We start from the raw sequence: 11,444 nt of genomic DNA, 5'->3' as shown, positions 1-11,444 counted from the left end.
TAAACGACATAGTGTGTAAAGTTTAAGGCAAGTTATAGCCAAGAAATAAATTTATGGCATGCAAGGCCAATTGGACAACAGATCACCCAAAATTTAACTATTATAGAGTACCTTGTCCGGTCGGTTGACCAATCGGTTTTAGACAAAAAAGAATTGAAGGGAGTAATTAAGGTTAGTTTGGTGTGTTAGAGATGCATAAGCTAGTAAAAGTTCATATATATGGATTCATACTTTAAATAAGGGAATGTGACACTTAAATTGAAAACGTTAGTTGTACTTAAATTGAGATGAAAGGAGCAATACAAATGCACAATTACATCTTACTAAGTCAACTCATTAACGCAACACACTCTCCATCTAAGTCCTCACATTTCCAGGCTTTCCTAGATTGAAAAGTGGCTAACAAGGCACGAGTACAGTCCATTATCCATCACTGCAGCTGTAATTAGAGCAGTCATTTCGAATCAGCCGCCATTTTCTGTAAGTAATTCACTTGATTTTGCTTTTTTTAGATGCTTTAGTTGAGGTTTTGAGGACTTAGAATTATGCTAGAATTTGTGGGAACTAGTAAAGTTCCTATTTTTCCATCATTCTTCATGTAAAGTAATCTCAATGCTAAAGTCACAGATTTGATCTTTCACAATTCTAAGCATCATGTTTGTTAATACAAAGTTATAAAAAGGTGATGTTAAGAATTTTAAGATGATTAAGAAGAATCTTACAAGATCCCACTTACTTTATTTTTCCTAATACATACACAAATTACATTGTCAATGCAAAAATTTCTGACTTTGAACAAATAAACTTTAAACAGGGAGAATATTGAGAAATCGAATGGAGGTCATGGAACAGGGGACACATTTACAGGAGGAGCAGAGAACAACACAATCTTGTTTTGTTTACTTAATAAACAAGATTAGAAGATTCTTCTCTTTTCCTGGATCAGAGGTGCTCTTTATTGCAGGTTAGTACTTCGACAACCATATTCGGTCTAATAGGCCTCGAACTTCAGTCATCAAGGTCCTTAATTATCCAGGCACCTCTGATAACAGCCCTATATTTGCTTGTTTATTTGTCCAGTTTTTATGAGTGGTTGATTTACTTGAATATACATCAAACTTAACAAAATAGAAATTTGTATACTATGAAATTTGAACAGTTAGTTGCATATATATGACTATATGAGTAATGCATTCTTGCTTAACCGTGCAACTGAACTCCATATTGTCCTGCAGGCTTGCGCATCAGCTATGTAGTAGCAAATTTTATATTCATGGTGCTAATTACATTCTTAACCGACGAATGGCAGCTGAAATTGTTTCAAGCAGTTGTAATTACAAATGTCCAAGATGGAGCCAAAGGAATTCTTCTGATATTTGTTGCCTCTTTGGCTGATGCTTACTTGGGAGACTCCAAGACATTGTTGTTCTCAGCTATTATATACTGCGGAGTAAGTTAACTTTTTAATAATTCCGATAAAATGTCTTCTAAAATGTATAATTAAGCACCCATAGTTAAGTTATGAAGCATAAAGTTATAGAGCATTTTTTTTTTTTTTGTTAATTGTGAGTATGTGATCATGGGATAGTTCTGTCTTTCAGGGCCTCATGATGCTGTATAACACATACCCATCTATAACAGACAAAGAGATAAAAGCATGCCGCGAAAGGGATATATGTGAGGAAAAACCCATTGGAATCTTGTTCTACTTAGCTCTACTACTAGTAACTATTATTGGGCAATGTGGTCACAAAAACTACAAGAAATCTTTAAAATGGGAGGAGAAGTTAGAGAAATTGGAGAGGGAGAAGCATCAACGGAAAATAAAAAGGACAGATGCATTTAATAGAAAAATTTTAAATCGCATTCATTGGTCTAATTCAGTTAAAAATATTCAGTTCCAGCTGAAGAAAAATTGGTATGAACTAACTGGGTTTTTGATAGCAGTAATTGTGCTCCCTTATGTCGGAGCAAGCAAGCACACCCAACTTCTGATACGAATGTGTATGTTGGGGTTCAGTTCTTGCATATTTATTGTAGGGAAGTTGTCTTTATACCCTTTTGAAGGACCCAGAGGAAGCCCGATCTTAGAGGTTTTCCGTGTAATAATGGTTGCATTCAAGAAACGGCGTTATGACATTTGTGGGAGTCTTAAGTACTTTGGAAATGATATTAGTGGCGATGATCACAACAGCAATAACAATGCTGACTCTGAGCCACAGGACAATATTGGTGCTTATTACGAGCCAATGCAGGCTGTCAGTAATGAAGTTGCTCATGAGTGTTCCAGTCCCCTTAACTCTGAAAGCAGGAGTAATGGGATCAGTGGTACTGATGTACATGGCAACCCAAAGAAATCTGATATAACAGACGATCTTACTGCTAGATTTGGGTAAATTTTCCTCTGTTCACCTTTTTACATGTCTAATGTATGCTTGATTAATGTTCTCCCTCTCCTGATAGAGATCCAATTCAAACCATGGTGTCATTTTTTGATCTTGAGTGGGAGTCTTGATTATAGTCATCATAAACAAGAGTGCACTCTGGTGGGTGTATTACATTGTACACCCACCTGAGTGCACTCTAATTATGTCTAGACAATAGTATGATTTTATTAAAAATGCGTTATGAATTAAAAATATGCCTAATTATGATCCAATAGGTAACAAGGTTTAAGAATTACAGGTTCTTCAACAAGGCTGCACTGTATAACCCATCCAGTGAAAATCCTGAAGCCGAAGTAGAGAATGGTAGACTTTGTACAGTCAAGGAAGTGGAGGATGCTAAGTGTTTCGTGAGGGCATCGTTGTTGTCGCTCACATTCTTGACATATGGTCTAATACAAGCAGTTAGCAATACATTCTTCGTCGAGCAAGCAAATAATATGGATAGGCACTTCCTGTCACTTAATTTGCCAGTACAGATCTTCAAAGGCTTCTCCAATTTGGGGGAATATACAGTAAACCAATTCTGCCGCAGCAAGCGCACAAAGCCACACCAAAGATTTCACGGTGCAGTACGGATAGGCCTAGGAATGTTCGCTTCGTGTTTTTGCTTTATTGCAGCATGTTCAGTCGAGGCCAAGAGGCTGCAAGCCTTGAAAGATAACAAAAATTTGACAGCATTTTGGCTTCTTCCGCAGCTCATTTTGATGGGGGCCATGAATGCTCTGGCTACTAGTGGCATAGAGGATTTTTTTGACCATGAAATGCCTGATTCAGTAAGCATATCATACGGGACTATATTGGCCGATGGTATAACTGGTGTCGGAAAGCTACTTAGCATTGCATTGTTTGCTGGTGTGAACTCCACCACCAAGCTATATGGTCACCGAGGTTGGTTTGGAGATCGAATTAATGATAGTCGTCTTGACCATTTCTATATTATAATGATTGGATTTGGATTCACTAGTTGGATAGTTTTTGCCATGGTTGCGTTTCTAGAGTGCCGTCATAAGTCAGCTGCTCCTCGCTGACAGCACATTGATCATGGCATATTAGACTGTTAGAGTAGTCTTCAATAGCTGGTGTATTTTTTATGGTGTGTTTTATATAGTTTGGGAAAGTTATTTTAGAAAAAATTACGGCAGTGTTGACTAAATGGAGTAATTGTCTTCAACATACTACCTCCGGATCGTATTATATGCAACTTTAGAATTTTTTATATCTCACAAATAATACACCAAAGTTGCATATAATACGATCCGGAGGTAGTATTTAAAGTAAAGCGAATGTTCATACTTTGCTAAAACCAGGGAGCAAACTCTAATCGAAAAGGACAAGATAAATTCCCACATGGAAAAATTATGAATGTCAACTATTGTGGTGTAGTTAATATAAGACAACACCCCATTGGGTTTTTGTAATTTTTTTCCTTCTTCATTCTTTACAACAGTCGTTTTTTTTATTTTTTATTTTTGGAGGACTACAACAGTCAATTATTACGAGTCCTAAGTTCAATCTTATAGACTGTCTTCTACATCGAATTCTCTCGAATTTGGACACCAAACTAGTAGTTCGAACCTCCATACTATCTACCAGACGGAAACACCTATGGACCCAAATTAGCCACTTTCGAATTACCTGTGTTTTATCCAACAAGTCTTAAATAGCCGTGAACCTACTAAATTAATCAAGTTCGAGCTAAGTTTCCTTTATGCACTAATCGAACCTCGCGCTATGGAGTCTATATGGTCTTATGTAACGAGTGTAAAAGCACAAGAAGTTGTATTAGATTTTTGTGACACCTCTAAACCTATGGAACTGCCACAGTGCTTTTATGATAACCACACACTTGAGAAACTCCAACTAAATATTTCTTGGCTAACTTTGTCCAACACTACGGGTTTTCGTGCACTCAAAGAACTGAGGTTCTTAATCTGGATGATGGTAGTTTGGGTAATCGGCGTTATCCTGCCAGACGAACAATATTTTGTCCTGATTTTTTTTCAAATTGTCCTGTTTTAGAGCTCCTGAGCTTTTGGGACTGCATTTTACGTGACTCAACGCTGACAATTTTGTCTCCCCTGCTTAAGAAATTGGAGAGACAGAATTCGGTCTTAGATCGAGTTGTTGTTTCATCACCCCTGCTTGTCTATTTCAAATTTGAAGGAAGAATTCCCATCAATTTGTATATGGCCAAAAATTGCCATACGTTGGAAAAAGTTGATATTGATGTCAAAAATGAAGACCGACATAGAAAGCTTTCTGTTATTTAGATGAAATACTACAAGAGGGGGGGTGAATTGTAGTATAGAGCTTGCTAGTCACTTTTCGCGGAATTAAAAGAAACTTAACGCAATAGAGAAATAGTGCAAGAGAGATTTTACGAGGAAAACTTCCTAGGCCAAATAGGAAGTGAAAAACCTCGACCCCAAGGGATTTTGACTCAAAACATTCCACTAAAATAGGCCAACGACTCTGTTACAACCTATGAGGAACTAGAGCCTCTACCGAGTTCCTCAACGAACTCATATCAACTATTCCCTCTAATAGTTGCTGCTCGAAATCTTCCCTCAAAGACCTCTCTTCTCACTCAAGACTTCACTCAAAGCCTTACTCTTTCTCTTTCTCTCAAGCTTCACTCAAAGCTTTCTCTACATACAACGAACTCACTCAAGTTCTCACCCCAATACAAGAGTTCACTCAAACCCTTATAAATTCCCCATTACAAGAGTTCACTCAAACCCTTAAACAACTCTCAAATACATATAAAAGATATAGTGTATAAAGCTAATATGTTGGACACTTTGAGATATGTAAGGAACTTGGAACCTGAAGGAACTGACTCAAAAACGTGGAGAGAAAATATAATTCTTTTCTACTGCTCTTCCACTTGAGACATACGCTATTTTGGAATGACTCACTGAAGTCAGACAGTTTGGAATGAATGAAAACTTCTCTTTTTATAGTGCTTCAAAGACAAACCCATTCACCCTATGATCTTCAACCATAATAGTAGTGCTTCCTAAATTTTAGGCATTATCTCCATTAACTCCATGAACATAAGAAGTAATGGAAGACATGGATTGGAGTTAAAAACATGTTCTCCATGATCTCCTTATTTTCTCCAGTAAAAAGCTGTTTCAAATTAAACGTGAAAAGGAATTTTTATTTTTCCAAAAACTTAATAAATAAAAATAGAAAATATAAAACACTTAAATCCTAACCGAATCAGATTTTTATCAATTAAAAACTGATTTGGATTTTATTCATTAAAAATTTATAAAAAACTATTTTATCCTAAAACAACTAACCCATTTAATTTGAAATATTAAACCAATTAGAGATTAGATAGGAAGCAACCTATAGTAAATCCCTAAAATATAGGAGAAGATAAGGAGAATAAAATATATTTTTGACTAACAAGAAAATCAGATTTTATTTTAAAAACTTATCTTTTATAAAATAAAATCTATTTAAAATAAATAATACTTAGTCAAAACTAACTACCTAAAAAGTAGGCAAAGATAATGCAATGACCATTAACGTTGAAAACTGACTTTTAGAGCTGTGCAAACTCGTGTTTCTCCTATACACGAATTTTAGACTAACCCGTGAGGAACTGGCTGGTCAGCAACACCCAGTTCCTTCCAGAGTGTCAGTTCCTTCGAGATTAAAGTTCCAATTTAGTTCCATAGGCATGTTCCAAACAATTTATCTTGTCCAACATACTTACATGATTCCTAGAAAAATATACTCCTATTTTTCTGTCTTCATGTTTCTTCCGATGCTTCTGTCCCTGTCAAGGAACTTCTCTTTTCTTGTTCCCCCTCAGGAACTGCTGCTTATTCCTTGCAAAGAACATCTTCTCATTCTTCTTAAGAACTGCATGTAAAGTCTAACAATACGTTTGTACGTTTAGACTTCTTCTCTTTGTGTTCCCCTAAGAAACTCAAGCACGATCCATACATTGTATGTAGGGAACCTTCTTTGATAATGATCTAATCTGTACTCAACCACCTTCATGCTTCTTGACTTGTTCATGCACATCTCAATACACATATTAGTTAGATAATCATCATTTGTTCATCATCATCATCAAAACCTTACAACAATTTCCCCTTTTTGATGATGACAAACAAATGATGCTTATCACAAATTAAACAATAGAAGATGTACACATATTCCCCGTTAATCATGCAAATTAGGAGCTATTGTGCAAATTAGGAGCTATTGAACAATTCATGCAGAGCTATTGAACAATTCATGCATGTACGATAAGGAACTACTCATAAAAGGATAATAACATGTTTGAAGTACATTATGGAAGGTATTCAATAAGCATTTCTATAAGCACATCACATAATAAGCATCACACACACATATTCTTCCCCCTTTTGTCATTATCGAAAAGGGCATTTTTGCACACATTTATTAATTCAATTCAATCATTTATGCATACATACATAAGGGCAAATGTCACACATACCATCATAAAAATGGTTAAACACTTGGTATTCCTAAAAACTTAAGATACTCAATTTTCAAACCAGGATGCTGCTACACAAATTTCCAATTCACAATCCAAAGACCCAACTTCAAAACCAATGAAGGAACTTGACAGATAAGATACAAAATCAAGCAAAGATCGGTTTTGAAAGTTTGTTAGAGAAAAGGATAATGAATATTTAAATCAAAAGATATGAAAGAAGATAATGGAAATATTTCGAGTAGAAGGAACTTGAGACAGATGTTGCGCTCTTAGTTTAGAATGTTTGAGATAAGGTTCTTAACAATCATAAGAGTTTAATTACCTTCATCTTACACTCTTGAATGTTAAACGAAACACAACACACATTACCTTGGTATGTATTAACCAAGGTCCCTTTACTTCAACCACCAACCTTCTTTAAGGAACATGCTTATAAGGAAACTTGAATTTAGATTCATATAATCAAGTTTTCATATCTCCTTCTGTTCCTTAGCTTTCTCAAGCTTCATGAATAAAATTCTTCTTCATCTAAGAAATTATAAAGATTCAATAATCACCCTTTTTTTTTTAAGGGTGACTTTCAAATCTTTCTTTCATTTACGTACAGTAATCAAGATAGAACTTACTCATATACTCTTGTGTTCCAACACCAAATAAATGAACCACTTTAATTAGTTCAATTCCTACCTTATTCCCCCTGAATTCCTTGTCATTCTTTTTCATCTTGGAATTTATTGTAGAAATTTCTCAAGCTGATTCTTCCTCCAAAACATCAAATGATAGATCACAAGCACTTCACCCCTTCCACATCAACTTCCCCCTCAACTTGTATTCATCCAACTCTTCATGTATCCTTGAACCATAAAAATGAATGAATTTTAACTTAGAGCACATGAGTTGTGTGAAAATAAAGTGGAAGGATATGAATGAGGAAAATATAATGAGAATAAGGATCTTCGAAGTTATGTATATGTAAGATATGAAAATGAGAAATACTAACCATAACAGTATACAACACGGACACACAACATAATGTTGTAGAATAATGTTGTTTTCGAAGATGAATGGTGTGGATAATTTGAAAGTTGGCAAAAAGATAGGTTTGTTCCCTCTAGAATATATGACCATATAAGATAAAATAGTTTGGGAATGTACCTGTCTTGTTCCATCAAAGTTTCTTCCATTGTTCCTTTGGCAACTTAGGATTTTTGTTTTTGTCAACATCCATAATTCTCAACGAGACCTTTGACACTTTTAGGCAAGTGAGTATGTCTTTTACAACACATTAATTAAGTGTGACACAATACACTTAAATGTAGTACTTAACTTCATTTATAATGTGCACAAGAAACCGCACTTGACAATTATTAAGGAATAGAATACATATATATGCTCATGCCATACTTCAACAAATCTTATTCCTTAAAACAGTCCATATTTTACTAATTAGGCAAAATCATAAGAAAGAGGTTTCACATATTCAAACAACATATTGCAAGTTCCATATAGTAAAAACAATACTCAATTTAAGCATCAACTATGCAATATCGTGAATATTAAAGGATGTACCTCAAGCTAAATTTCACCATGTATCACATTCAATTTGCAATGGACTGAAATTTGATGGCTATGATACAAGTTCCTTAAGGATTTGTTCCATCCTCTTGATGTCCTCTCATCCGATGCGAACAATCACTTTTGTCTTGAAACTCATTAAGTGACTTTGATGTCACTGGCCATCTTTCTTTGGAAGTTCCTTGTCATATTTTTGTCGATTACACCACCATGCCTTTCTCTTATTTTGGATGCAGATCCAAAGAGAAACTGAGTTCCCCATCATTCTTTTACAAGTTTAGAAAGCCCTTGCAGAAAGATTTGTTAGTTGCACCAAAGATATACACCATATAAGTATGTACAACTAATAACACTACTAAAATTCGGCCAAATTGCGACCACCTCTAACGGTCGCAAAAAATAGCAAAAACGGTCGCTAAGAATGATTGCGACCGTCAACGGTCGTAAAGGGGTGTCGTTATTTACATGGTCGCAAAAAAGTCAAAATTGCGACCGCTTGACGGTCGCAAATTTATTGCGACAGTTTCCTTTATTTTCAACGACCGGTTAAACAACGGTCGCAAATATTATGATTTACGACTGGAATAGCAGCGGTCGCAAAATTCACCATTTGCGACGGCTTAAGGCGGTCGCTAAATTAAAAAAAATTAAAAAAAAATCGAAACATCTAGCAGATCCAGCAGGCAGCAGCACCCTCAAGCCTCAACCACCCGTACCACCCAACAAAACCCAGCATACATTCACACCCTAAACCCCCCGTACCACCACCACCGCCGCCAACCGCCTTCCCTAAACCCCATCAACCCGCCACCACCGCCAACCGCCTTAATACAAAATACACCAAAAAATTAATCCCACAAATTGAACCCAAATTACCAGAAAATTAAACACTAGAAGATTAAACCCATAAAAAAATATAACCCACAAAATTAAACCCAAATTACCAGAAAATTAAACCCTTACAAAATATAACCCCAAAAATATATCCACAAAATTAGTCACCAAAAACGAACCTCAAAACAAACACAAATTCAAAACGAAAATCAAACCAAAACATAACAAATATCAAACCCAAAATTTTTTTAAAAAAAAAAACGAAATCGAAAATCAGTCACAAAATGAACAAAATCAAACAAAAAAAATCAACATTCGTGGAAATTCGAACAAGAAATGCAACATAAATTCGGAAAAAAAAAAATCAAACAAATAAATATAAACACGATAACATACCTTAAACCCCAAATAGACTTCAAATTTCATCTCAAAATTGGTTTAGAAGGCCAAATTGGACCATAAAAAGTCTAGATCTAGGCTTTTCATGGTCCAATTTGAGCATAAAAACCGTTAACATGTTCAACCATAAGATTATGAAGGTGGAGATCGTGGTGGTGGGCTCGTGATTGTAACGGTGGAGGTCGTGGTGGTGACGCAGTTGAAGGTCATAGTGGCTTAATGAAGAAAGGAGATAAAGAGATGAGAAAGAAAGAGGAGATGAAGAGAAAGGAGGGCGTGAGAATGGAGAAGGAAAGAGATGATGGAGAAAATGAGGAGAGAGAAAAAGATAGGTTGGGATGAAAAACGGCTGCTTCCAACAAATAATAGGGTTTGGATGGGTTATGCACCACTTTTATACTCCATTTTATTAAAAAAAATCATAATATTATTACGACCGCTCTTAGCGGTCGCAAATAGGCACAAATTGCGACCGTCTCTATAACGGTCGTATTGGTCGCATTTTGCAACCGTTTTTGGCGGTCGCAATGGTCGCAAATTGCGACCGTTTCCATAACGGTCGTAATGGTCGCAATAGAATTATTTTTATTTAGAATTATTTTTAACATATATATTATTTTTTAATACTTTTGCGACTGTTAAATAGCCTAAAAACTGTCGCAAATCTGCGACCGCCTTAACAACGGTCGCAAATATTATATTTTGCGACCGTTTTAATGACGGACGTAAAAAAACGGTCGCAATTTGACCGAATTTTAGTAGTGTAAATCAATGCGTTCCTCTTGAAAGTAAAACAATTAACTTTCACATTAGTTTCAATAAGGAACTTGAATAATCTCCTATACCATTGAGTATGAACCTGCATGCTTCAACATTTAAAGAACTTTGTTAGGTTCATAATTATATATGGCAAAAAGATTTAGGATTTTCAAATCCTAAAGGTTGTTCTTCATAGACATCCATAATTAGAATCATTAGAAAATTCATATTAGACATCTTTAAAAAAACAACTTGATTCCCATGTAAGCAGCAAAATAAATGATATGCAATCAACTCATTATTTAGCTACAAAAACATGAACTTGACAACGTTCCTTGATGTAAGAACTATGCTCAAATGTATTCATTAACACTTATTAAATGATTTTTGGTGTTCCTGAATAAGTTTAAGGTTCTGCACCTTAACTAGTTCCTTTGTACCTTGTTGGAAGGCTTCATATGTTCCTTGGTCAAGATACGCTCAAAGTTCCTTCAAGGAACCAACACGTTATGATACGTTGGAGCTCTTAAGGAACTATAGGACAATGTAGCTGATTGTAACTGCTTTATTAGAGTGACATACTTCTGTAGAAATTCCACTAGTTTCTAAGGAACTAATGAGTTCTACACTAAATTCTCTTAATCCTGCATGCTGGGAACAAACATGTTAGATTCATAAAATTTATGATCACTCAATGCACATTAATGTCTTGTTGTAACCTATACATGTTTCACATTTGGAGGTGCACCATAAGAACACCACCTTATCACTTCTATTATCAAACTTCCCTTTTCAAATGAAGGGTGTCTTGTTTCTCAAAGGTCTAACCATTTCCTTGTATATGATGCAGCAAGCAGCATTGATAACTTTGTAGTGATTTCAACATCGTGAGCTTGTAATCAATACTTTGTTCCTGCACAAATCATTAAACTTCAAAGGAACTT

This window comes from Chenopodium album, chromosome 11, assembly GCF_948465745.1.
Source record: "Chenopodium album chromosome 11, dcCheAlbu1.1, whole genome shotgun sequence".
Taxonomy (NCBI): domain Eukaryota; kingdom Viridiplantae; phylum Streptophyta; class Magnoliopsida; order Caryophyllales; family Amaranthaceae; genus Chenopodium; species Chenopodium album.
The sequence above is the reverse complement of the archived record's forward strand: the minus strand, read 5'-3'. Positions refer to the sequence as shown.